The sequence below is a fragment of the Bombus terrestris genome, chromosome 9 (assembly GCF_910591885.1).
Source record: "Bombus terrestris chromosome 9, iyBomTerr1.2, whole genome shotgun sequence".
In the NCBI taxonomy this organism is placed as follows: domain Eukaryota; kingdom Metazoa; phylum Arthropoda; class Insecta; order Hymenoptera; family Apidae; genus Bombus; species Bombus terrestris.
This window is the reverse complement of record NC_063277.1, coordinates 2171150-2194755: the sequence shown is the minus strand read 5'-3', so window position 1 is coordinate 2194755 and position 23606 is coordinate 2171150. Positions and strand designations below refer to the sequence as shown.

Sequence of the window (23606 nt, the reverse complement as noted above, 5' to 3'; positions counted from 1 at the left end):
GGAAAGAGAGAGAGAAAGAAAGAGAGAGAGAGACAGGGCCGTTCGTCGATGCTCGGCGAGGGTCGTGCACAGTGCCGTGCATCGGACGTATCTATTTCGAGAAAATTCTCAGCAGAGATCCTTCTCTATCCGATCCTTCAGGATCCTAAAATTTATACAGATTAAATAGAATACAATCGATGTTTATGGTGTTTGCATCTTCTTCTTTCACGCCACTGGCTATTTATATAAGAATAACGATAACAATAACGTTTCTCATCGTTACGAGAGAGAGAGAGAGAGAGAGAGAGAGAGAGAGAGAGAGAAATAGAGCTTAAGAAAAGCTATCTAGAATCGAGATTCCATTCTATCAAAAGTTTCGATTGGATAAGCTTTTGATTCGCTATAAATCTGGATAGCGAACAGGACGAAAGGACGGAAGAACGGAGTAGCTTACAAGTCTGTCCGCGCGTCGCCGCCTCGAGGTTTCCACATGGTCTCGCGTTCTCTCGGGGTAGGCTCGTGGAAGCTCGGAAGAGTTCGGAGCTTTTCGTAGCCGGTCCTGTCGGTGCTGCCACATGGCCGCGCGTCGTGTTTTGCGGGCTTCGCAAGCTTTCAGGGGCGGCACCTGGCTGGTGGGGGATCACGGTCGTTGTACACGATCGCGCGAGAGAGGACGAAAGCGAGCACGAGCGAGAGAGGATGGCAGCGAGCGGCGGTGGTTACGCGCAGGGGTGGCGGCGGCTCGGGTACGTTCGGTCGACTTCGCAAGTCATCGCCAGCGTCTCGCGTCGGGGCTTCCACATGGGTTGGTATTGGCTCCCGGGGCGCAGGGTGGCTTGTGCGGTGGGGCTCTAACCGGAGAGAGACTCTAAGCGTTGAGTATAGCGAGCGAGGCGGCGAACGAGCGAAAGAGAAGAAGCGGCGGGCACGGCAGGAGGGAGAAGAACGAGCGAAGAGGGTCGAATGCGCGAACGAGAGCAAGCAAGAGGGAGAGATACGGCTCGCCACAACACCCCCCCGTCCCACTTCTCCTCCTCCTCTTTCCACCCTCGGAACGGGCAGAGCGTCAGTGCTAAGGTGGGTTGCTCGGTCGGAACATTGCCAGAGAGAGAGAGACACGTCCTGGGAGTGCCTGCTGCACCGACACGACTCCCTGGTGCAGGACCCGCAGCGGTGCAAGGATCGAGAGAACGCGCGCATCGAGTGAGTGAGTGAAGTGACTGACTCTGCTGTGACTGATCGACACGCGCCTAACCACGTACACGCGCGTAAGCACGCACGCCAGCAAGATCTAAAGGGAAACGGAGCAACGGCCACATATACAGATGTACGTGCGGTGACGGGAGCGAGAACGGGAACGGGAACGGGAACGGGATCGGGAACAGGAACGGGAACACGGCGAGCCAGCCGCTAGCATTCGTATTCGAGGAAACGGAAGGAACGGAGGCAGCGCAGCTTCGCGGTGAGGAGACGCTAGATTTCGGTGGCTAAGCTGCTGCTGCTGCTGATACTACTACTACTACTACTACTGCTGCTGCTGCTGCCGTTACTGTTGTTAGCAGTGTTTGGTGAGAGTACGGTGGCGTGGAACACGGTGGGATTCTTGAAGAACGGGCAAAGTCGAAAACACGACGAGAACAAGAATCATGAAAGAGTCGGAGCGGTGTTGGAGGCTAGTCGAAACGATCGACACGGCTGAAATAGCAGCCTTCCGTTTGGTTGGCTAGACGCGGTGCACGTATGTACGTATATATCGCGGAGAAACGGACAGAAAAGGTGGAAGAGAGGGAGAGGAAGGAGGAAGAGAAAGGTGTGTCGAGGAGACGAAAGTCGGTAGGAGGTCAGCGTGGCTTCAGGGTGGCGGTGGCCGATAGTGATGGTAGTGGTGGTGGTAGTGGTGTAGTGGTGGGTGCTCCGAGCGGTGAATGATCGTCGTCAGCCTCGTGGAAGAGGCGGTCGCCGCTTATGCGGGCTGCCGCGCGTGCTGTAACATCGCCAGCGAATGATTCGAGTCCGCGGGCGATAGAAAGTTGGTCGGATAGAAAGAAAAGAAAGAGGAAAAGGAGGAAGGAGCAGGGTGTCGTGGTCGCGGTGGTTCGCAGCGATCCGGTGGATCCTCGAATCGGGATCGTGGTTGTCGCATCACATCGTAAGGTGCAAGTTCGTGTCGAAGGGATACGAGGAGAAGCAGGCAGAAGAGGAGACGGAGCAGGCAGAAATCCGCAGTCGTGGAGCTGGCGGCTGGTAGGAGCCGTTAGATCCCGCCGGTTATGGCAAGTTGGGTCGTACCGTCGGATTTCTGCCGTAGAACCATGACGAACGCATCGTCGCCCAAAAGAACGAACAGGTTGCGAACGAACGGCTCGAGCGTGATCAGGACGACGGTCTCAACGACTCGCAGCACGCTGACGTTTACGACGAGTACGATTAAGACGACGAGGAAGAACGTGGAAGAAGTATCGCAGAGGAAAACAACGCATTCGATGAAAACAACGACGAGCCTGATGGGGAAGGGAAAGTTTATTATCGCTAGCGGCTTGCAGTCGATGTTGATGATGATTATAGCTCGTACGCTCATGCTGGCAGTAGTTGTAGTAGACGGCGGTGCCGTAGTAGCTGGCTCGTACGGTCTCGGGCCATCGAAGGCCTGGTAGCGCGTAGGTAACGCGTGTCGTACGGTGTCTCGTTACTCGTTAGTATCAGTGCTGTTGTTGTGCCGTCCGGATCTCTTCTCGGGGCTATTATCGTCTATCTTACCTATTGGTGGTGCTGCGTGGTCCTCTGGTGGGTGTTGGTGTGTTGGTGTGCCGTCTACCGATCCCTCGTGTGACGGGTTAGCAGGTCTGCTAGTGCCGGCCGGCCGGTTTGTCGTTTCGATAGCCGCGTACCCGCAGTGCGGTCGACTCTCGGCTAGCTACGAGGGCTGGTATTCGCGCGCGTCTCGGTGACGGTCCCCCGGTGACTGGCCACGACTACGACCACGACGACAACCGCGATTACGTCTTTGGCTTGACGCGCGACGCGTTTACGACGACGAGTATCTACGACGCGACGACGGTCACGGCGGCGGCGGCGACGGCACCGGCGACAGCAGCCACTACGACCACGACGTCGAGTACGTGGGGGATATGTGCGGGTGCGCCACGGCCACGCGACGAGGACTGGGGACTGCTGCGGGTAAATCGGCACGGCGCACCAAGTCCTCGTGCTCCCTACACAGCAAGCCTGGGATACGGTAGCTCGTCCTTCACCGTTACTCCTCATCGACGCCCGCGGGCAATGTGCCCACCCGCCGGCAGAGCAACGTGAGTCTACTTTATTTTACTTTTCTCTCTTTAGACGTTCCACTTGCACCGTGTCACGTTGGATTCGTTAAGCCTCGTGTGTTTAACCGACTCTACACGTCATCACGCACTTTCTTCAAGCTTGTGTTTTTCGATCATTTCTACTCTCCTTTTAAACTCGGATTTTTAATCATTTTCTTAATAATGGTTTTGTTTAGTTTGTCGCGGAAATATTCAATTCAAGAATACAGCCTTCCTCGCGAACGTTTTAAATTTACAATGTTTTTGTTCGCGTATGAAATGACGCTGTCTATGTATATTTACGTACGTGTTTACGTTCTTCGTACAACATATTTTCGTTATTGTTTCTTACGACCAAACTTTCAGCTTTTGTTTTGTTTTCTTATTTTCATAGGTAGAAATATATGATCGTCCTCGCTGGAACGTGTCAATGAACCCCTTACAATGTCCAAAGCGAAGCAATTGCCCTTAATGTAACAATAGTAAAACGCCAGAAGCGTTCCATTTACACGAATAAATGAAAAAGTCGCGACGACGGAAATTTCGCGACAATTGTACGGTCGTGAGATGTTTAGAACGCATGTGTGAATTAATTTAATTAGTCGATGTGAATAATTAAGAGTGTTATTGTTGTCACGTGTTCACCCTCGCGAGTAAAACAAAAGCGTATAATTAAATTCTTCTCCCCCTCGACTTTGATAAGGTGGAAAGTTAAAACGTAACTTTTCTCGTTTGATAGATAAATAATCGCATTCTTCGGGACTCTCCCTTTTAGACCGTTCCTGTTACCGATCCGCCTGTTACCAATCTGTAGTCGCTTTTGTAACTCCAATCTTAAAATCTAACAGAACTTTGTGCACGGATCAAGGTAACATTCCTTCTTGCCATTCCAAAGAAAAATCAAAATTAGCGTTTCGCGTAGGTACTTGCTGTTTGCTAAGCAGCTTCCTACACTTATTCCTCTGCCGTTCTTGTAATTAAAGATCGACGTATATGCTACGACTCGAAAGACAAAGCGTAAAACTATCGTATCGCTGTAGGGAAAGAAAGAAAGAAATTTTCTGTTTCGTTGGAAAGAAATTAATTCGGAAAACGAATAGACGATTGATCGACTCGAAATCCTAGTTAAATACAGAGTGGAAATATTTTTTCTTATTTGCAGCGCGTCTTTACCCAAGACGACGAATAAATTGCTTCCTCTCTCGAACTTTTACCAAGGAAAGCCATCCGAAAGCTCCTATGGAATCGCGCGAAAACGTCGGAGTGCTTTCAAGGGGTGCCGTGGTCCTGGGCGTAGTCCTCTAGTTTCTCTCTCCCCCTCTCTCTCTCTCTTCCTCTTTTTCTCCCACCACCCACCCCTTCTCTCTTACTGTCTTTCTCGCGTGTATCCTTTTCCCTCTGGGTATATCGTTCCTTTCGGATATTTTATTGATACTTTACGTTTTGTCAACTTCTAAATGGAAAGGATCCGAGCGAAATTTTTTAAACGAGAAACCATCGTTCCCACTGTTTCGTTGCGGCTCCGTTCTCCTAGTTGCGACGTTGCGCGGTGAAAACGACGCGACACGGCTGCACACAGCCGTCGAGCAGATAGTTTTGGAACGTGCGAATCCGTCACGATTAAAATTTCCGTTTGCTTTGCTGACAATATTTGCGATGTATTCGTGTGACGTGAACTGACGCGCGATCTGCGGAACAGTATTTTTCATTGGTCCATTGACAGCACGTTCCTCTGCAATGTAAACCGTGTTTTAACTTGGCGAACGGGATCGCGCGCGTGTCCCGTTGTTACTGCTAAATTAACCCGGCCATACTTCGGTGAATGTGCTTTAATCCTCTCATTTGTTCGTGTTATCGTAAGATAACATTTTGAATCACGATCGTCGATAACGGTGTTTATTGCGACTGATTTACCGATCGTGCTACCAATCACCCGTCATTTTCCTAATATCGATCTTTCCATGCGAATCATTAACTGCTACTGTAAACAAACTCCCTTACCGTCGTGTGTTGTTTTTAAAAACAACACGCTGCTGCCATTGACAAATTCTATCGCCGTTTGTCTGCTCATCGAAATTTCTATGCCTTATCCGCGGAATGTCCATCAAATCTACCGTGCAAACGTTCCACTGAACATTTATGCGACCAATAAATACGAGCTGATGGCGCGCCCGAATGTTTCGTTCGGATGTCCATGAATCTCATTGCTCGTGAAACAAATCCATTCTCTTTTTCCATTTTATTCTATTGCTCTTTCTCCTTGATATAGTGGTTTTCGATACTACGCGTCAGAATTATGTATATACGAGCAAGATGCGTCGTATCCGGTTAGGAAACAACAATGACTCGAATTCTATGGTGATTTTGAAATTTTCGCGATAACCTGAGTTAAAGGGATCGAAAGCGTTCGATCAGCGTTTTGGGGTGGAGGGGCGTTTCATCGTCACCGCGACGTTTCCGGATAAAGCCTGACACTTCCTGGCGTGTCAGGCGAACTCAGGTCTCTATAGATATGCAGGAATAGCGAATGGTCAAAACCTGCTGACGTGGTGGCACTTCCGCAGCGCCCCGATTCGATGTCATTTTATCGGCGAATCCTTGATTAAAGCACTCTATCCTAGCGCGTTACCATTCAATTTTCGATGAAACATCGGTTTTTCAGAAGCCGGTATTATCGTATATCCGCGACGAAAGATATTCGTTTATCGTTTTTTTCATTTTCTTTTTTTTCCAGTATAAATCTTCAACCATGGATTTTATTCGTTCAATACGTTACATTGCTTGCTCCGTTGTTTTTCTATTCTCCATGGCATATCTTACAAACGGAGAAGCGGTCAAAATGATTAATCCTACACAATTAAGTGCAACGTAAAGGATGTATTTGGAGGAAAGTGATTAATGAATAGCATTCGTATCTCTACATATTGGAAAATTACAAGTGAAATTTGAATTTATTCAGTTACAAAATGATTAAGCGTTTCGTAAGAATGCAGCTTTTTCAGAGGACGACGATAGGAATTATAAAATGTCGATACAAGAAACACCATTAAGGGCGAGAGGACTGTCATCGTCAGTCAATCGTCTCGCCTAGGCACGACGTGAACGTGATTTAGCGACCGGGATATATTGATATTATTCAAATTTATGATCTACCCGTCATGGTTCCATACAGGGACGAAATTTACATTCGAATTAACATCTGCCTGCACCTCTGCGGTGTTCAGATTTCCCGTTGGCTCGTCACGTTCGCCAAGGTTCTTTGCGTGACGTGAAACTTCCTTTCTTCTTTTGACCCGATGCCAGGTATTTCGCGGGGAAAACGCCGAACTATCCGGCTGCGCTTGGAATTAATTCGTCAAACTTTCCACCTTTTACCGCGCGAATATTAATTCCACCCTATATACCAGGTCGATGTACAAAAAGTCATCTATTCGTGTTTCTTCACCGTGGAATCGCGTTAGAGAGAAGGATCTTCCCTCGCGAATCGCTGAAATACGCCGAAGCACCCGCTTCATTCGATTTCACAGCTTTTTTAACCAACGTTAATTGTTATCGTAACGAATTTCTAGATGTCAACGTGTAGGATAAAATAATTTTATCGTCGTATTAGTAAGAAGAAAAGCAGAAACGTAGAATTAGAAGGTCCTATCGGTTGACCAGGTTCCGTGAACATGGAACGTGTCAACTTTCATTCGTATGTTTTAACATGAAATCGAAGATAGCAGATATTCCGTAGGTTGGCAGCCACCGTTAAGTTATATGGAGCGTTTAATCAGGTTACCGGCTGGCAACCAGCGGATAAAAATCGAGCCAGTACGGGACGAGCAAGAAGAAAGGAAAAAAGAATCGATTCGCGACTCGTGGCCTACTCCGGCTAATCTACGTCGAATTTACGATGATTTTTTAATCGGCTTCGAATTTTCTACGATCGTGCTGTTTGCTCACGCAGGCGACCAACCTGTAACGCCTACTTTTATCGCTTGCTCTCCGATTCGATTTTCTATTTCAGTAGATTAACACTGCCGTATTATCGTATAATCCGGAACGACTACGATTCTATCCTCTTTTCTCCTTTTTTCCCCTCGAGAATTCCCGGGTTGAAACCTTTCGAATTTCCGTTTCATCGTCCGTATAATTCGCGGTTCCATAAAGTTGACGTTGAATTTCTCATCCGGGTAGAATCGCGAAATTAGTATTCTTAAGGATGAATTTCGTTTGTTTCTTTCACGTTCTTACTTATAAATATGGCGGGAAAGACAGGACTACTGTACAGGATTTATATAGTAAAAGACCTAAGTAACGAATTTCTATGTATTTCCATTCGATCGAGGAAGCAACATTATGCCGAATTACGCTCACTATCTTTATAGAACGAGCTGTAGAATTAGCGCACGGATCGGACAGAACAAAGGTGCAATTAAATCCGAATTTGACGCGATTGAAATTAATGGAGTCCAGCTCGATCGCGAATCAATTTGCTCTTCCTCTCGGATCTTTTTGAAACGTATTCGCGACGTAATTCTGTTCCGCAAATCTTATCGGCACGTCGTCAATATTTTCCCTTGCGATAATATAACGAGATAATTTCTCATTATAATCGCAAGATCTTGTCGCAACTAATATCGCGAGACGTTCGTTAGACCTAAGTCGCGTATCGTGCCGTGCTTCTTTGAAACGAGGAAACGATCCTGCGTGATAATATGGGCGATTTAATGACGGGAAACGAGGCTGCCAATAATTAATAATCGAGGCGCATTTTTATCGGTTTTCTTTTTTTTTTTTTTTTAACTTAGAAGGTAGCGACTGGTGCAGCTAGGGATACAGGTTAAAGCGACCGAGTTGGTCGGTCACTGTGAAGTGGTGGTGTTACCACGTAACCAAGTGAACCGTACCCACCGCACTGCTCCATTTTCTTACTCGAACGTAATTGAGTGATAGAGTGCGATGCTGGAATACGCGGCGGCTCTAACTCAACCGAGATATTCCGATGGATTTTCGTCCTGCAGACAGAGAAACAGAGTTTCCTTAATTTTTTCCATGCCCTGAAACGAAGCAAACAGACCAACAGACTGACGCTTGTTACCTACAGTTTTTTTTTCTTTTCTTTTGATCACGTGGATCAGGTTTGTAACGGAGATCTCGGAGTTTTGCTTTCGAGAAAAGCTTGTGGAAAATTTGTCTGGCTCCCTACGATTTCGCTTATTTTCCTTTCAAAACCGTTTGTTTCCTCGTGCAACTTGCTCGATACCGCGTTTAATGTTCAGTCATAAACTGGTCGTACATGCTTTAAATTTGTAATCTCACGATTTGTTTTGAAATGACGAGGTTTCAATAACGTAGAAATTTTCATCGCGGTAACAAAACATTTGATGTCGTTTGCGAATCGTGTTGACGTTTAGTTTAACGCAATCCGCGTCAAAATCACAGCCATTTGAAACTGGGCGTGGCTGTAGGTATTGATAAACTTTCGTTTTCGATTTCACCTGGTTTCCGTTTCCCGAAAATCTTGTTATATGTACGTACTCTGTCCTCTCAATCCATCGGGATGGAATCGACTTTAACGGCTGTGTAAGCGTACACCATTTTTCCAATCAATTATTTTAATAACTACATTTTCCAGGTACTTTTCCAATGATTAAATTTCACCGCGTTCACATTCGTACGTATGTACGGCTGTATGTGTCTATATAGTTTAACTTGTTAGCGTTATAATTAGCGAGATACACGATCAAGATTATTAAACGTCCGCGAAAATATTTAATTCTCCGTTTAAACGTGCACATGCCAAACGTAGTTATTTTTGGTATCGAGTGTTACGCACGCCGCATTTCACTCGTGTTGGACGATCGAAATGGCCGAAGGCAACCAAACGTTTCCGCCGGAAGTAACAACGCAGGCCAACCGAAGTGTTTCGCGCGTAACTACCAGCAGATTCCTCGAAATTCGTACGAACTCGCAACGTGGCTGGTCGGTGTGTGTCGTGAATTGCGAACTTGGGATTCGCTCGTGAGATCGCTGTACCACCCAACAAAAAAGAAGTCGCGAAAACACGAGGGAAATGGCGAGCTCTTGGAACTCCGCCGCGAAATCATCAAATTGCTTGTTTAACGAGTCGAGTGTGTGTACATAGCGCTTCGTTTCCTTGCCTCCTTTTATCGATCGCTCTCGAGCGATGCACTCGAACTGGTATCTGAATGCGGGTATTCAAATTCGTGTTGCTCGCGCAAGACTCGCGATGCCACGGGCTAAACTTTCGCATTATCCGTTGCTTCTGCCTGTATCGTCGAAAATCATGGCAATATTTTCTATATCGGTGTACTTTTAATTATTTCGACCTTCGGTTCCTCTTAAAAAAAATTGAGCTTACTCGGTAAGGCTTTCACGAATTTACGAGTTCGTATCCAATTTTCCATTGTCCCGAGGGAAAGAATAGCCGCGGCTACGTGCTATTCACGCGAACTTCCCGTTTGTTCGTCGAACGTGACGCGAAGTGGTGGCAACTTTCAGACAACACACCGTTACATTCTTCGTTTTCTTCCTGTTGTGTAAATGCCGTCTCGAGACTCGCTTCGATAGAAGGTTTAAGGTTTCCAGATAGGTAACAAGCACGGAATTATTCACCAGAGCGAAGATTAACTGTTTACGAGTGCGCGATGTCTTTATTTTTACTTTAAATTTACTTTTACTTTAGGTGAAGCATATGGATGTTTAATTCAAACGAAACAAGCGACGTACCGATACGTTAAAGTCTTTTTGGACATTTCTACGGACAATGACAATTTTCATATATGATTCTGTGGTATTTTTAAGTACATGTAGTTAACTTTTCTCATTTCTATTTGTTGCAATATACTGTTCATGGTAAATTCATAGTTTACGTTTCAACTTCTACGTATTACATATTACTCTGTCCATGATATTATATAAGCGCGTTATAGAATTATGATAATTACGTCTCTAATAGCGCATTTAGTAGTTTATTTTCAGATGTAAATCGTTAAAATGTTCCGCGATCTACAGTTGCTAATCATTTTCTATTCTGATGGGAGAAAAAATATAGATTCATAAATACTGCATATTATCCTTCACATATAAGTTTTAGTCGATTCGTATTATCGACAAGGAATGTTAATAACGAACGAATGTCAATTTAAATAATTTAATAAATACACGAATTAATGGCTAACTAACGATCGGAAGAAATATTTACTATTTCCTTAAGGAATCAACAGGTGTAAATATCATGTGAAATTTAAATTGTTTATTTAAAATATTACTAAATGATGTATTAAAAGTACAGTACAATTTTTTCTATTACTACTGAAATTAATTACGTATTTCAACAAACTTCACTCTAACGACCGTATGTTTGGTCATGTTACATTGTTCTCCTGTTGGTTGTTTTGGAGCTATAGCCTGATACTTGTCTTTGCGAATTGGTTAAAAGCGCGGCCCGAGAATTGGACTTGGGGGCTTGCGAAGAAAAACAAAAACTCATGATCGAAATTCTTGCAATCAGCAGTAAAGATCACGGTATCGTTTATGCCGAGCAAACGGTAACATGCTCAGAGATCTGCGACATGTTTTAGCATCTGATGGAGAAGGTTAATCTCCGCGTAGGAAAACGGGAGTACGGAGCAGGCTGCATTTTTCATTTTGAGGTCAGTACCGATTTAGTGGTGACTGCAGGTTAAAGCTGCTTTCGAAGCTAGTATCGTTGGTTGCGATACATTGCGCTGTGAAATTGCGTGGTTTTCTCTGCCATTTAAATTTCACCGTGCGAAACGTTTGTTTTAAACGGTTGCGTGCCATTTTTCGGCTGTCTCTGTGGCCTACTTTTTACTGAATTGTAATTTGTTTCATTTAGAGTGAATACAAATTAATTTTTCTATCGCCACGTGCTTAGCTTGCGATTGACATACGTTTAACAGTTTCTTTTTTGCGTTTATCCTAACATTTAAGAACGAGAGATCATCAGATACTTTGTCGTCTCTCAACCGATCGAATTTAGTAAAACTACTCCCGTCTTTTAAGAAATATGACAAAAGAAATTGATTCTTTGTAATCTTGCAGTGTCTTCTCCCCTTTAATTGTACGCGACAAACGTGCAAAAATAAAGACGAACGACTCTTCGCAGGATTTGGAGAGAACATTCCTGAAACGTTTATCTTGTAGGAAATGAAAAAAGGATAGTTTGATTTTTCTATCTTTTGCGATATCTTCACTCCTGATACAATAGTCGCATACCTACAAGAATTCGATGTAAAACGCAGGATATCGACGGTAAACAAACGAACGACGATCAAAGAATCTATAAAGACGGGGTTGATCGCGGTTGTATCGAGGACGTTGATTTTCATCCGGTCGTGGAAAGTATGCACAGACTGCATTTTTCATTTCGAGGCTATTGCCGGCGCAGTCGCGAATGCAGGTTAAAGCGACCGAGTTGGCCCCTCGCTATGAAGTGGCAGTGTTGCACTCCGAGGCCAAGAGAACCCGTATCCACGGCACTGCTCCATTTTTCTCTCCTTTCGACGGTTCTCTGCCACCGGCCACCCGCGCACACCGATGGACATCACTTTGTAATGCAAATGTTTCGCAATAATAATTTCATTCATGCATCCTCCGTAATATGGCCACTCCACGGCGAGTATTAAGCGTCGTATGTGTTGTTAGCCAGTGGGCGAAAAAGAAGGACAAAGAAAATAAATGGACAGGGGGAGGGAGTACGTATCACTGCGGTGACCGAGTCCGGGGAAAGCAAGGAAATTAGAAAATAAGAATTTCAGAACAGCCTGTGGCGAGCCTCTCTCTCCTGCAAACCACTCGGTCACGCTGCTGACTGGTGCATATTCGTGAATGATGCACGAGGGACGCGCTAAAAGTAAGATACACTCGTCCGGCGAAATTGTACGATTGTTATTTTTTAATGAGCTTGTCCAGTGGTGACTTTAAACCGTGAACTACTTCTTCGCATGGTTACATGAAGCATTTAAACAGTTGTTAACAGAGAAGTTCCAGCTTGACGATCGTCCACGAGATTTCTCCTCCATTAGTCGACATTCTCTGATTTCCTCTGGATATTTTTTGTATCAACGAGAGATAAGAATTATAGAATTAAGCAAAGGTAGTTCGATTATGGGCTTGTTGACAGGTGTTCGTTCGTAATCTGCGGAAGCTGTGCTTCGCCTTGGAGAATCTCTGGTGGAAACAACGTCACCGTACTTGCGTGGCTGATTTGTTATTTAAATAGAAGCTTTACCGTGATACTTTACACAGTTTTTACCGACCTGGATGTCGCGTTATCTCTGACAGCACTTTTTCTCGGAATCAACGTGGCCGAATTCGTATTTGATATTCGGTGATTTTACAAAACGTTGATAGTTCGTGCGAAGCCTTGGCGAAAATTGGCGAATTAAAATTGACGCAGCATTGTAGTAATTTAGCAGTGTTTGCCTCCCGAGCAAACTCACTTTGTAAATAATCGAATGTTTGCGCAAGTATGTTCGTCTTCGAAATTCATTCCTCTCGATTTCCAATTTCGCTAATTTCAGCCGGTGGATATTTTGAAAATTGAGTTTCTCGAAAACAGAACCGCGCGTACACGGTAAAGGTTTTCACATGTTATTTTCAATTTATTTGCTGTTGCGGAAAGTCATCGCTGTACCACCTGTTACAGGACACCCCCGTAGATCGATAGACAGGAAAAACGAGATATTCTCGATTATTGTTTATCATCGAGCGATCGCGCTTCAATAAAACGAGTCGACCGATATTATTGGGTGTTGCGCGTAGAAAGTTGTTGCTTTATTAAAATGGGCCGCCGCCGGTGCAACCGTCGGAGTATTAACGCGCAAATATTGACAACGCTATAAAAAGAACATGGAGTTCCATTTTTAATAATAAATGCTACCTTCGCTGCTAATTTCTCCGGTTACACGAGTATCACGCATTTACATTCATCTAATCGAGAAGATCGAACGTGGCTGTACTTTCATTCAGAATTTTCAATCGTGTTATCGTTGTAACGCACGTGTATAGATCTCTATTCGTCCGTCTTTCGTTTCTCGTTGATTTTACCCTCTCCTTTCTGTATTACTGATCCCGTGGTTAAACACTAAATCATGAGCGCGTGTTCAAACGCTTTAAAGGATCCTTTGCCTCCTGAAATTGTCGAGAATACGTTTCCGATTCCATTTCAACCCTTATTCTCTCCCTTTCGTTCTTCAATCGTTTACACTGTTGCATGAACGAGGCTCTTTATCTTCGTCAATATGAAACGATTCGTTATCCTTAATCGTGATTCGAACCTGATAATTTAGAATTTATAACGATAAATTAACAGCATTGATTTGCGATTGAATTATATGTTATGCGTATATTTCGTCGACTTGCGTTCATGAAACTGACTTTTCGCTAGCGGTGTTTCAATTTTCTGACAGATATAGATAAACGAAACACGGAGAATAATTAAAGAGAGATGCGAGGACGCGTCACGATCTCCTAATTGCTAGTACACCAAGGTCCGCGGGTATGAAAACTTTCGGTCGTTGAATTCAGTTGCCGCGTGGTTTTAATGGCGGGCCACGATAGACGATAACCGCTTATGGTTTCGCTGTGACGATGGCGTGGTCCGAATCGCTTAACGATTCGAAACTTTATACGCGTCTAGATTGTTATTCGACGCCCCGGAATCGACGGGGTTCATTGAACGCTCGAAGAAAGCTTTCCGGTTGAGCGATGACAGAGGGACGGAAAAAGGGGGCAGAAAAGAGGAGAAAACGAGCTGCAAAAAATTGTGCTCGTTAAGTACGACGACCTCCATTTGTCTCGCTATAAAGAGATTTTATGGCCATCGAGCGAGCTGTTTCAGGCCTTGAATTATTTTTAATAAACGATCAAAAATCGATGCCTGATCGATCTCCAATGGATCGTTTCTTTCTTCCGTACAGTGTGGGTCTACATTTGTGTTATAAGCGATAGCAGAGAAGATTAGATGGGCCAAAATAGAAGGAACACGAAGAATAAATTAATCGCGTTACAATTTAATTTGAAAAGTTGCCAAGTGTACGTGTATCATTTTGTTGAACTTGATTTTCTCGTAGATGAAGTTTCCAATGCAATTACGTTATTCTTGATTTTCGTTTCATTGTGAACCGTAGTCTGTGCGATTTCATTAGTATCGCGAATTTAGGCCGACGCTGTGTATCAAATATTTTTCGGTGCAAGGTTCATCGCGTTTAATTCCGCGGTCTGGTCAGAATTTCATCGTATACGAACGAACAAACGCCTCGCGGAAGAACGTCGGTTTCAATTTCCCTCCTGTAATTGCAATTTATAACAAAACTCATGGGCCCGATCGCGAACAAAACGCGGATGATTGCACGGTTTTTCCATTGCCTGGCAGAGTAGCGGCCTGGAAGGGCGAGGGAATAGAAAACTTGAAGCGCGTAGCCAGATAAACGGACAGCGCCGAAAATAAAAGAAAGAAAAAAAGACTAGCTTTCTTCATGGGTTGATATGGAGAAGAGGGGAAAGATTCGAGGGGTTGGAAATAGAAGGCGGTCGAAGGATACGGAAAAAGGGAATTAACCAGCGCAGTGGCCCACAAATCCGGCGCTCAACGTCCGCGCCATAGGAAGAAAGTAAGTACTTTAAACGCGGCAGAGTAAACGCAGCCGTATAATAGCGCGAGCGAATAACCTCGAAAAACACAGGCTGACGTAGAATTCTTCGTGGAAATCGAAATGAGACGAGATTTTAAGAAAGAATACGAACATTCAATGTTTAACTATTTATCTTAGCATTTTTTTTATCATTACATTCGTTAAATCTAACTATTTATATCACTGAATACTCTGAAAATCATGGAAGATACTATGCGCAGATATTATTCTAATAGGAATGAAATTTGGAATTAAAATAGTATATACTAGGACACCTGCTGATATTTAGGTGAAATGGAACGAGTCTCACGACTTTTCTTTTTTACTTGTTTCATTGTAACTTCATTGCTCTATTCGCGTCATTGTAATTTCATTGATTCGCTTTTATGGTGCGAAGTAAAATTTATTAGAGTTTTCCAATAAATGTAACGGGTAGCTGTTCTAATACTTACAGCAACGTAGTTATGTAATTTTGCTAAACACAACATTTTCCATTTTATATTATTTTATCGAATTACGTATGATCCATTTTGTTCTATCAAAATAAAGATCACAACGTTCAACAGATTAGGTTTCATGTTTGCATAAAGATGCATCGTTGTAAAAGACGGGTCTGTAAAAAAAAGACACTTTTCGAACAACCTAATAGTTATAGCAACGTCGGTAATGTAATTTTCGTTTATAGTAATTTAACCGTAATCGTATATTCGATCATCGCAAGACAAAGCGGTAATCTGAATAATCACGATAGAATTTCGTCTAATAAAAAGACCTGTATCTTTTAGACGTTAAAACTCGTGTTCCTTCGAATGGCAGCGGATTGACATCGGGCGAAACAGGATAGTTCGATCGGTGTATCCTATTCTCGATTATCCGTATGTTTGCATTGAGGGCACAATAGCCCTCGAAGGTTGATCATCGGGCTTGAAACATTGAAGAAACTTTTCACAAGGACTTTTCCATGAGCCTGTTAAAGTTTCGAAAGTCCAGTGTGTAAGGAAACTCCATTTACCAACTGGATCTCGCTCCAAGTTACCATTCAAATAGTTTTTCTCTTGTTTCTTTAAGAGTTCCACGACTCCGGAGTCATCTTTCATCTCTCTCCACGGGACACGTCCCTCGTGCTCCGTCTTCTTGACAAAAATCTCCAGAGAATTTCTGCAACCGTGTATATCTTGGTAGCTAATTTGCATTAAAGGGAGTAACGCTTCCACCGTGTGCAGTCTTTTTATTTACATTTCGCGGTATCACGATCAAGTCCCAAGTTATTAGCGTTAACCATCGCTTCATGTACCAGTGCCTTCTTAAAGAAGAATATTTTTCTCTCTAAAATAAATTGGTACTGCGAGACGTCCAAACGCGGTTAAACCAGGATCAAATCTCAGCGTTCACCAGGCTTGAAAAGCGATTGTGCAAAATCTGCACATCTGTAAAACTATCGATAACAACGGGTTTCGGGTCGTCGAACGATGAGAATTTTGCGATGTCGCGCGAGCCACGCCCGTCATTAACGTCGGAATTAGCGTCACATCCATGGCAAGCTTTCCAAATTTTGAATAACAATTTTCCAGTGAATCGTTCGTTGGCCGACCGCGTATTTGCTGCTCGTCACTCATTCCAAATACGATACCGGATCCTCGTGGATGTGTGATACGAACGAGCGTGGTCGAATTCGTTGTGAATGGGCAAAAACACTCTGCTAGATTAAAAAATATGGCACCGGTCCAATAAAACGGCTACACTTTCGGCTTCTTTTCTTCCATTTGGCAGGTTCCAACGGTCGTAAAAATTCGTCAGGGTTGGTTGGAAGGGACGTCAGGTCCCGAAAATTCTTGTCATTTTTCCGCCCAGTGAATTCGTTGTCACGCGGAAGCATTCTTTTCGATATCGACTCGGCAACCACGATATCTTCTCTCATAAATCGCCGTCGATCTTTAAACCCGTCATCTATTTTCGGAGCTCGTCGCGAAACTTCCCCGCGATGTCGCCGACACCACGCTTTTTCTTAGGAAATTACCTTTCCCTCCGATAAAAAGCGGATGCTCTGTTTGGATAAATTCCATGACGGATATCGACGGATACGTCAGCTTTGACAGAGACACAGTTACTTTCTAATCGAGTTCTTTGGACTTTTTTCATCCATTTCAAGATCTATCTTTCCCTACGTATCTCTTCTATAACAGGAGAAATTCACTCAGTGAGCATACATCCAGAGTAGTCTGAATTCGTGTAAAACAATTAGAAAAATCAGCGATCACGAGGAAACTTGCAAAAGTTCACGTACTTTCGCTTTGTTCTTTCTTCTACTCTTGAATGTTCTTCCTTTTCATCTTCTTTCCGCCCATTTTTTCATTCAGCTTCAATGGTTTGAATTTTTTTGCCAGTTAATCACCGTGGCACCGAGTCTTGCGCGGTTTTCACGCGATGGAATGAACGGGAACCATTCGAGGGAATAAGAAAGTGGCAGATTTTCCTGATGAACTATAGAAATGTCGGCTGTCGGATGATTCTCTGCCGCTCATTTTATAAGAATCGCGATCCTCGTTCATCCCCTCTGATTTCTTCATGCACACGTACTCGCTTATTTTATAGCAAGACACAGCATTGTACGAATTTCTTTACTCAGATTGTTCGGGCTATTTTCAAACAAAACGTAGCATTCTCTTCTCAATTCCGAACAAATCAGACAGACAGAATATTCTCGCAAAGCTTTCGTTTATCGTATCCAGTATACTCGATCACTGCCCAGCTAACGCGTTGAACTATTAATCAAAGATAAAATATACAATTACGTGACATAGAAATAAAATCCTGCAGGACGTCCACAATTTTACGAACGTTTCTGTCCGAAGGATATTACATAAATTACGTTTTGTCTTAGAAAAGCGAAGTTTCTGTATACCTAGTACTAATCCGATATCCACGGGCTGCACATAATATCAGTCACTTGTTCTATTGTATTATGTTATACTAGATGATCATCACAATACTAGATGAAAGCCTTTTAATCAACGAGAAGAACCGCACAGAATCACCTCTTTCCGGTCAAATACGTTTGCTCGTTGCTGTATTCGTCGATCATATCGCGAGGCTTCAGGCTTCGATTTTTCCTGTCTCCTTTCAAAACGCAACGAAACAAAAATGTAACCCAAAAGTCATACTCACTTCACTATTCTCCGTGTAGTACGCACGTTTTAATGGTCTCTGCATTCATATTTATTTCCTCTTTCGCTTTGGATGTATCGTGTTACGGACTTGTCGAGCGTGACACGGTTCGGTTTTTCTTTTTGATAGCACATACGCGTCACACCCTAGATTTTATTTTTGTCATCACGTGATTTTGTTCTTTCATCCTCGGGAATTTTGCATTACTTTTTGAAAAAATCGTTGTCCCCTATGGTTACCGAAATACATCTGCTTTGCATACCACGAACGAATGCACTGAGGAAATAGCGCGCAACGATGAAATCGGATTCGCGCAATCAGCATATCGCGTTGTGCTACGTGAAATAGGACGCACCATCTATTTTAGAAAATATCGCGGATAAATTATTTCCTCGCCTCCTCGCGAGTCGTATCGCCTATGGTGCACTGGTTCCATTTTTTCGATGAGCTAATGTTCCGATCGACGCTCCTTTGTAAAATTAGTCAAATTTTTAATAATTCTTGGTGTACAATTATTATGATATCGCAGATATGTCGTGAAAGTTGAAGCCATCGAGAAGGCACGGTTTGCTCGGATGAAAGCAGTCATTTTTTTTCTATTCTTTGTACGTTAGTCGGTGAAATTCTGTGCTCGCGGAAGGTAAGACAGCTACGTTCCTGTACGCGTAGGGTCGATCAACTCGTAAAATCGAATTTCACGATTAAGGACCGGTGACTGTTTTCGATTACAATCGCGAGCCTGGTTGTCTCCGACTGTGCATTTTTCAGTGCACTTTAGCGGATGAAAGTCCGGGTCTTTGGAGGCAAGTGCAGCAAGGAAAAGTGGTTTTCCTTCGACTACCTTTGTTATGCTGTCGTACTCCAAGCATGGTTTCTTTGTTACGTGAAAGCTTCTGTAATCTAGTTAAATATTTCTTTTCAGCCATGGTACGGATTTGAATCGGTTCTACCATTTTCACGCTTGTCCCCAACGACGGCGTTCGCTGGCGATTCATTTGTGTTTGAGAACTTTTCTCGGCGTTCCTTTAAGCAACCAAAACACTGAATTTGAAGTTGAAACTAGTAGCACTGCGCAGGATGTCCTAGTAATATTGGCACAGCCAGGAAGCAAGTGATTCTAATATGAGAAAAATCGAGTCGAAGATATTGACTAAACCTTTTTCGTGCAAAGTTTTGTCTTCGAGATATTTTCCCACATAAATATCGTAAAAAAGCGACGTAATTTCCAAGATCCACGTTGATATTATCCACGGAAATTATTCGAAACGCAGTCCATGGTGTTGCGTATACAATTTCAATTATTAGATTGTCGTATAACTTCCGATCGCCAAAATATATATTATACATCTAGAAATTTGAGTTACAACATCCTCTTAACCTAATCTTATGTCACGTCCCTCCTATAAAAATCTTCGTATATATTACAAAAGGGGATATTCGGGTCCCTCCTGCGGATCTAACATGATCACCAGCACATTATGCATACACGATACAACTAAATTGGATGAACGAGGATGATTCATGCCCCAACTAGAGGGTTTCCGAGAAATCGTAGTTCGCTGGTCGAGAGTCTGGGCGTTTTCTTAGCGAATAGCAGCCACTGGTGGACAAAAAGCGCCTAGCTTGGGAAATTTATCAATGGAAGTAAGCCGCGCCGCTGGGGCCTCGTAAATACTCTACCACTCGCGTCACTTGGCTGAAACTCCCTGTAGGTGTGTTACCCGCCGGGATCGTTCATAATTCACATCCGATTTGAACAAAGTTTTCGAACTAGCGCGATTTGCTTAATACACAACTGTCCTCCTTTTCACTGTTTCTTCCTATCTGCTCTGCCACGTGTATTTTTTCCCTCCCTCGGTTCCTGTTCTTCCTTGTTCGCATACAAACACACGCATATCTCCGCGGTTAATTCAGTCCCCATTGGAAAACTTTTTAATTCCATCATCGGCTATTTCGCTGCTTTCTGCCACGTTGTCCACTCTCTCGCGCTCTTTCTACCGCAACTTGGCGTCGAACGGATCGATGCGCCAGGCGTGGTACACGAATAAAGGGTGCGTAATCTTTCCTATATTTTCGTGCAAATGGATTTCTCCATTTCGATCTGTCGATCGTTTGCTCGCAGATTGGTCGTAAACGTTGAATCGTGTTAGTATTAGATTTGTATACCAAAATGCGCCAGTACAATCAGATTAAACGGCGTTTGTTGTTCGGCTGTCTGTAGATAGTCGACATAGTTGTTATTTATGACAAGAATGATAGATTACGGATTGTTGAAGGATTCCGCTGCCATCGGTGGCCCGCGGAGTAACTTGAAGTTTCGAATTGATAGAGATGAAATCGTTTGTTTCGACGACGTTTCTTGTCGGCTTCTTATTAAAGTTCTGGTCATATATGCAGTCGTATAAATTTACCAAGCCAAGAAACTATCTTAGAGTCTTGAACGGACGCTGTTGAGAAATTTCGATACTTCGTCAACATCACGAAACGACCGGTTAATCGTTATCAATATCCGCACTAACGTACAATTAATAGAACCTTTCGGATTATGCGTTTGCCTGCTTCGATTAATCACGGCTCGCATTAAATCGAGTTTTACATAATCTGCTTAGCCCCCGCTACGTTTCTCGTAGCGCCGAACTTCCAATTACTTTTTTACGCGGAACGCGTTAAATGCCGCGCGAATCGATCGCGCCGAAGATTTCATCGCTCTACTCTTTTAACGAACATATTCCCCTCGTCTTTTAATTAAATTCCTCGAATCGGCGAGGCAAGCTTTCGCGTTCATGGCAGCTCGCACGTACTCCTCGCTCGCTTTTGCGCTACAAGTCTCATTTGCTTCTTGATCTCAATTTCGTGTGCAAATCTGGCGAATTATCGGGGCAGCGAATCGAACCGGGCGCTGGTCTTGGAAATTTCCGTCCCTCGTAACGCAGCCGTGATAGGACGAGAACAATAGCTGTCCGCGGGATAATTAATTATCAAAATTGTGTATCCAGTGTATGAGTTGCCTCTTACCAACCACGCTGGCAGCTTACTTGCCGCAAACTTTTACTTACTTAAACCACCCCTTTGCAACACGCCCTTTCCACCGACCTCACCCACTGGTTGTTGGATGATTTTAATTCATGGCTGTACTTGTGCCATTCCTGTCCCACCCCCGCAAGGAATATTAACGGCTCGCTGAAAAGGGCTAGAATATTTGTAAAACTATGCATAGCCCAGGGATACTTGATGGGGGCATGCCAGCGTGCGGGTGGAAATATGACGAGCTTCCAGGGAAAATACCCCAGGCTGCAGCAGCCGAGGTGAACTAAAAGCGCTTCAAACTGCATGCACACCTCTGTGCGCATATCCTGTACGTGCGCGCACACATGCACACGCGTCGTGTTCCGCGAAATACCAAAGACAAGAATTGCGAGACAGCGGTGTGGTTTCTCTTTTCTTTTTTTTTTTTTTTTTTTGTAATACTAAAGGATTAAAGTACCTCGGCTAATTAATGTGGCCTCTTTCGTCGGCGGTTTAAAGTGGCGCAGGAGCAAACGAAATAGGAGATAAGCGATGTTGGAAGATTGATGGGATAAGATGTGGTAAACTGCGCCCCTCGGTATGTAGGAGCTCGATGTTGGAGTTCTATCCTTCGTTATCCATCTTAGGAGATCAGGTTTATTGGAGGGGGTGTCTGGCAAGTAAATGTTTAAACTTACATGACTCCTTGTCGCTTCGTATTATAGCAGCGACTCTGACAATAAACGTTACGAACGAGTTGCCAATAATATTTTCATGTTTTCAGGGATTAAAATTACTCTTACTTACTTTTACTTAATTACTTTACTCTTAGTTTTTGCGTATATACATATACATATGTATGCGTATATTTATAAATATCGAATTAAACATGTAACCCTGTAGATACCATTGTACCATATAGATAAAATAATGTAAAGGGATACAGTGATCGCAGATGTTCTTGCAGCTTTTGGAACTATTGGGTTGGTAACTAAGTGATTGCGGATTTTGTCATTATCGCCTAATGACAAAATTATCGTATCGATACGTCTCGAATGATTAAGCTCTTGCCGATGTTTATTTTATAAAGGATTTAAGTATGTAAGAATCCTTCTAAATTACTGCGCGAAAATATACAAAGTATTGAATTGCAAATACTTGTTGTAATATTTAAATACTCGAATATTTAAAGAGTGAGATAAATCTTTAGTTAAATTAGATAAATCTTCAATCTTCTGTCTCCTCATAAACGTCCGCGATCTGTTCTCGGTTCTTTCACGTCCCAATAAATTGTTTTCACAGTTTTTAGTCGAAGAACTCCGGATAGGAGAAAATTGAAACGAAATAAAGTTCCATCGAGCAACGGTACGGTTTGAACACGCAAGATTGAAAAAAGATTTTTGGGAAGAATTGCCATGGAGACCGGCGTCCATCGAGACCTTCTATAATTTAACAGCGATTTGAAGTTTGGTCGCACGCTAGAATACTTGTTCGACGTAGCAGTGCTCCTCTTTAACCCCCTTGACACGTTTTCGCAGTCGATTCGAGGCAACGGCCACTCGCTGCACGTGGAAGCCGGCTTCCGAGCTTTTTACCCCGGGACAAATTCTGCGGTTTCCCCAGTAAGATTCTACCTACAAAAGCTACGCTCCTTTTGACAAACTTCCAATCCAATCGACAAACGAATCGATCGACCCGGCCGGTTCCTGGGGATATTCAATGGCCTGTCTCGATTCAGTCCTTTTGTCGTTTTCTTTCGTTTACCCAGCGCCGCGATTCAACCGTACAATACTTTAGTAGAATAAACTTCGTCGCTCCTATTACGTGAAATTTCCAATCTAATTGCACGTTATGTTTCTCCGTTCGAGTACAGCGATCGATATTCCTTCAATTTGGTCGTCGTATCCATTCGTAGTGGATGGGAAATTCGTGTCTCGTGTTATGACTTTTCGTTTACGTCATCGTATATTTTTCTAGGTTTATTTTTTATTAAAAATGAAAAAAAGAGGGAAAAGGAGAAAACGGGCACGAGGTAGTTCGCCCTCGTTGCAAAATCTGACCTGGTTGTTCATTTCGTCGGCGCGAAGCGCTCCTTGCAGATTTACTGCGCGAATCTCGCGGCCGCCGGAAGTGACGTTTGCACATGCACGCGCGATTTATTTTCCAACGAGAGAACGAGCAACCCCGGACCCCTCGTCGCTCGCTAGCGTCCCGCCCTTCGTCACGCTGAATCGACCAGCCGCGCGCTTTGAACACCGCCCTCTCCACGGTTTCGTCTTGATTTCTTGCTTGAGGTAAGCCTTCGTCGTGAGTCATCCTGATCGCGCGCTTTGATGCTGGTCACGCGGAAGTGCAAATCCTCCCGGAACTATTTTGCGGACGGGAAAACATCCAACCTAGATTTTGTTTGTCTTTACGATACGCCGCGCCATGTTTGAAGACGGTCGACGAAGAAGGTGATGTTGCGCTGTTCAGGTTCGTT

General features: G+C 43.8%; 1 protein-coding gene across 1 annotated transcript in view; it reads left to right on the top strand.

Moving 5' to 3' along the window:
* Positions 1-413: 413 nt before the first annotated feature.
* LOC100647624 (acetylcholine receptor subunit alpha-like 1) overlaps positions 414-23606 on the top strand; it is a 162927-nt gene continuing 139734 nt past the window's right edge. The window contains exon 1 of the mRNA XM_003397513.4: positions 414-3287. The gene's annotated coding sequence lies outside the window, so the exon portion shown is untranslated. The remainder of the gene's footprint in view (positions 3288-23606) is intronic.